Raw genomic sequence first — 5,044 nt, forward strand, 5'->3', positions numbered from 1 at the left:
CACCTACTATTCCATACAGAAAATAAATAAAAATCCCTATAGTAAATGAGGACTAGTGTGGACAGATTGTTGATTGGGGGAGAGGTATAAGAGGGGAAGGAATTAACAAGACACTCAGTGAATCTCTTCTTTTTTTAGTATATGTGTATCTTTGCATGCCTGTTTACAGGTTAGCCTGCACATATGTGCTCACATCTGGAGGTATGAGGTTTGACCTTTCGAAAAATCGTAGCATTGAACTTGTTCTCATGGCAAGAAGGACCATATTTACCTTTTGAGTATTCACATATGTATTGTTGTCAAGGGCTGCTGCTGGGAGCTGAGCAGGAAACTGGTTTGGGTAGGGATGGGGCTGATACTAAGGTCCTGTTCCTTAATTGGCTCTTGATCTATCAAAAAGATGCTAACAGCCAATAAGCTATGCAGAATAGGTGGGACTTCCGGGTCATTGCAGGCAAGCTAGTAGACGCAGGACCAAGAGGAAAGGAGTTTTCATCATGCTTTGGAGCGGGAAAAGCCAACCAGCCAGGTGAGATCTCAGGCAGAGCTGTCATAGGCAGTTTCTACAGGTGGGAGATTGGGGTGTTGAACTGGGACAGAAGGTGGCTGAAAAACTAAAGCTAGGGCAGGTTGAGAGGTGATAAGCTAAGAGTATTGGGAAAGGCACACTAGCAGCGGGAGAACTGTGGTGCCCAGCAATTGAACTAAGAAGGAAGGTTGAAAATGAACAACGTGGTGTGTGTGTGTGTGTGTGTGTGTGTGTGTGTGTGTGTGTGTGTGGTTCATACTCGGTTTCATATTCTCTGGGCGGGGGCTGGTAGTGCGGCCAGTTCCTTAGGTAGCTTAGGTAGGGTAGCAAAAGCTAAAAGCGACAGGCGTGCAGGGATTAAAGAGGTAGCTATTGTAGTCTTCATGAGCCCAAACTCATCACCAGAAGCAAAGTCATTGCAACTGTTTCTCTGATAGAGTAGTTAGTACAAATGATGTCCACTACGTTTCAACCCTTGTGAAGGTTTTGTTAATCGATCTATGTGACAAATTGAAAAGTAGCCATACTATGGCTTGTTAGAGTATTATGGTTTGCTAAAGAGACACATTTTGTAAATGGAATGTATCACTTTCATAAAACACTGTCTACACAGTGGTTCTCAATGTCCTAATTATGAGATCCTTTAATACAGTTCCTGATGTTTTGTTGCCCCCCCAACCATACAATTATTTTCATTGCTACTTCATAACTGTCATCTTGCTACTGTTATGAATTGTAATGTAAATATCTGATGTGCAGGGTATCTGATATGTGACCCCTGTGAAAGGGGTTGTGACCAGAGGTTTAGAGCCACTCTTTTAAAGGACAGTGGGCTGTAGTGTAGCTCTGCAGTAGAACACTTGCCTAGCATATCCCATACCCTGGGTTAGAGCCCCAGCATGGGTATCAATAGATATTCAGATCATAAAAAATGGACAAAGTGATTTTATTTCAAGGAAAACACTCGAAAATTTGCTGCCAGTAATAAGATTAAAGTTTTCAAGGGAGAGGAAAAAAGTGTGTTTGCCAGCATGGACATAATGTTTCTTAACATCTAAACATACTTATGAAATTATATACTGTAATGTATCAACATTCAAGAGATCAGTAAATCTCAATGGAATTTATTATTTCTAGTGAGTACTGATGCTACTAAATCATCTTCTCGTATGAGAGAAAATTTAATGGGTTCTCATGTAATAGCAAAAGATTACTAATGTGACTTTACACCCACACTGAAGAATGTCACCTTTCCAATTTTGGTATTAAAAAAAAACCAACAAACCATTTATCTGAGGATATAGAAATATACTCCCTTGTAAAATCAAGTATCAGAAGATTATAAAGTTCCCTCCAAATACATCAACCAAAATAACAACAGACTCACGGCAGCAGTTAAACAATAGGTATTGCTTTCATATGTACACTATTATGGCCACCTTTAATGGTCAGTTGCACACAATCTAGAATCTCCTGGGAAGAGAGTCTCCACGAGGGATTGCCTGCATCAAGATATCCTTTGGGTTTGTCTGGGATGGGATTATCTTGGCGAAGTTAATTGATGTGAGAAGATTTGGACTGATTGTGTTCCAGCCTCTGAGTTTGGGTCCCAGAATATATAACAAAGAAGGAAATCAGCTGAGCAAAAGCGTGCATGGATTTATTAAATTTTCTCTCTGCTCTCCTAATGGAGCAATATCTTGAGAAACTGGCTGGTAATGCCAGAGGGGGGTGTATCCTTACACAGAAAGGCCAATCCAGAAGGCCGAGCTCTACCTAAGGGAAAGGATGAATTTCCTTCCATAATACCATTTCAGGGGTGCATGGTCAGTATAGTCAATGCAGAAGCAATGAACCTGAACTTAAAAGTCAATGGGTAAGGCTGGGTTAGATCCTAGGGTAAGGCTGGGTTAGATCCTAGGGTAAGGCTGGGTTAGATCCCAGAATTGGATCACCGTGGGATCTGGCTGTGGTATTAAGATAGTCTCCATGTCTTATTGACAATCCAAACAGAGAGTAGATGACAAACAGATTGTCCTCCCTGAATATGAAACTATATTTTTGCTCATGGTATCTATAACCTGGATTTTATTGATTCGGAATAACAGTAGAGCCAAATAAGAAGTTTACTATTAAAGTCTCATTAGCATAAAAATATCTGGATTGGCCTCTTTGAATTTTGTAAAAATATAACTCTGATTCAAATATAAAGGTTGGGTCTTCAAAAATACCCAAATTTAGATTATCTCTTTTCTTTTGATCATAGATATACTTCCAAGGACCTCTTGGACAATTTTGGCTAAATGTTTTTAACCCATCCCTGTAAATATCTAAGGATGCCAACAGCTGTTTCATTGTATCTGAAAACACAATGTAGCAACAATGGAAAATCACTTTCAGCTGAGCCCACAAGGGTGGTTGATGATAGCTAGCATTGTGGGGCATTTGGTTGTGGGGTGACAGCTCATCCTGCTGCCAGGATGAGGTGCTCATTCTTAGCATTCCTGTGTGAGTTTGTTCTCCCTATTGTTCCCAAGTGGGTGTGAGGATTGCAGAGTGAGAGGTGTGCCTTCCTCTGTAGGGATGGTGATGCCATCCTTTTGAAGGATGCTTTGAGATGATCCCCATAATTGAAATTATACTGCTTTATGACAGTATTTTAATCTTCTCATTTCATGTCCCAAGGGGCTATCTGTCCAGTGGTTTCTTCTTGTACCAATGCGGCACAAGTTTCCAATGGCTTGAATACCAAGGGGACTGGATTGCAAAGAGCTCAAACATTTAATGGGATCACTGCACCCTGCTGATGAGATGATAAGTCTGTTTCAAAGGATGCAAGCATCTTTCCATTGCTCTTGTGCAATGTTCCCTATGCTGGTAGCCCACAACAGTCTATGTCTATATATTCTGATAGGTCACAGAAATCTTGGTTTTGTGCTTTCTCTCCAGATACTTTTAGCGTTGAGGGCAATAAGAGCACATGGTTTCTTTTATGCTTTTGGTTGATCCATGGTTACCCTAGCATCCTGGAATCAGTCCCTGAGTACTTCCCAGGAACCTGTGATTCTCCAGCATTACCCAGCAGGTTCCATACACTTCAGTCTTATCCCTGTCTAGAGCGCCACGGATTATGAACCACCAGTGGTCAGTGCGAGGATCTGAACTTCGAGTTCTAGATTCAGGCACTCTTCATGCTGCTGCTCCAGAGTGAGTGCTTGCTGGCATTCTGTGAAGCTTTTATCCCAACAGAGCTCAGGGTTCAAAGCAGGGGCAGAAGAACAATGAAAAACATACAGAGTTTCTCATCAGTATCATCAAATGTGCTCAGCGCATAGAAGGTCTCTTGGCCAAATGCGGCTTGTATGCATAATACTGGAGCTCACTAAGCTGTTCGGCAAGGATGGCCTTTGGCTATCCTTGGGTTGGTAGCGGCATTCCTTACAGGGAAGCAAACAAGAGTTCTATGGGAACTGGATGCACACAGCAGGATATTGTTAGAAAGTTTATTACATGCAGGCTACACTGCTTATTACACATGGTCAGCCAATTTGTAAGATATGGGGAAAGATATAGAGAGGTGGCATCCTTATGGAGGAGCCCATTGAAGATAAAGTAAAGGCCCACATCTCGACCTCTTGTTTCCCACAGAAGTCGTAGCAACAGAGTTCAACGAGATTTAAATGAACTTTAGGAAATTCTTCGAAACGCTTCAAAAATACTTGAGTCCTGCTCCGAAAGACTCCTACGTAGGGCAGAGAAATTTCCGAGTACCAGTGGGGATGTTCACGTTTGTGGTTCCTAGCACTCCTCCTGGCAGTTACTTGATGGACATCTGCTCCAAATCATTTTCCTTCTGCAAACTCCAGCTTTACCCACAGGAGACACACACACCCTTGGACCAGTTCCAGCACCATTCCTTCCAAAGATTTTGAAAAATAAACAAAAACTATTAAATTGCCAAGGAGCCTAAGAGGTTTTTAACAAATCAGTTGAAAGGAGATGTCTGGCATTAAGCCTGTAAAAATACTGTGAAATCCATGTATCAAGGGACAAAATCTTATGAGTAAGGACCTGCTCAGATTTGTTAAAACAGTTCTACTGGTCTGTTCCATAGCATTGGAGGCTAATATTTATAACAAATGAAAAACAGTGATAACAGCAATAGAACTGACCAGAGAAAAAATATAACATTCTGTTTTATTTCATCATAACCTTTTTATTGATTCTCTGGGAATTTCACATCTTGCACCCTGATCACACCCACTTTCCAGTCCTTCCATGTTCATTTCCCTTGTGACCTCCCCCCTAAAAAAATTATAAATAAAAATAAGTCCAATTTGTGTTATCTATATACTCGTTGAACCATGGTCAAACTCTCAGTGGTCTGCCCCTTAAATACAACTGGGTCCTTCCCCTCCCACACCCTACCAGAAGCCACCAATTGTGGAGCACTAACTTCAGTGTCTATGCCACTTTTTTTTTTTTTTTTTTTTTTTTTTTTTTGAGACAGGGTTT

The 5,044-nt window shown here is 41.1% G+C and overlaps 1 long non-coding RNA gene across 1 annotated transcript in view; it reads left to right on the plus strand.

The window, feature by feature from the left end:
- The first annotated feature begins 504 nt into the window (after positions 1 to 504).
- Positions 505 to 5,044, plus strand: part of LOC110334576 — a 6,497-nt gene continuing 1,957 nt past the window's right edge. Inside the window, exons 1-2 of the long non-coding RNA XR_002381125.1 lie at positions 505 to 569; positions 2,796 to 2,851. This is a non-coding gene — a long non-coding RNA (uncharacterized LOC110334576). The remainder of the gene's footprint in view (positions 570 to 2,795; positions 2,852 to 5,044) is intronic.

The sequence above is a fragment of the Mus pahari genome, chromosome 17 (genome assembly GCF_900095145.1).
Source record: "Mus pahari chromosome 17, PAHARI_EIJ_v1.1, whole genome shotgun sequence".
NCBI lineage: Eukaryota > Metazoa > Chordata > Mammalia > Rodentia > Muridae > Mus > Mus pahari.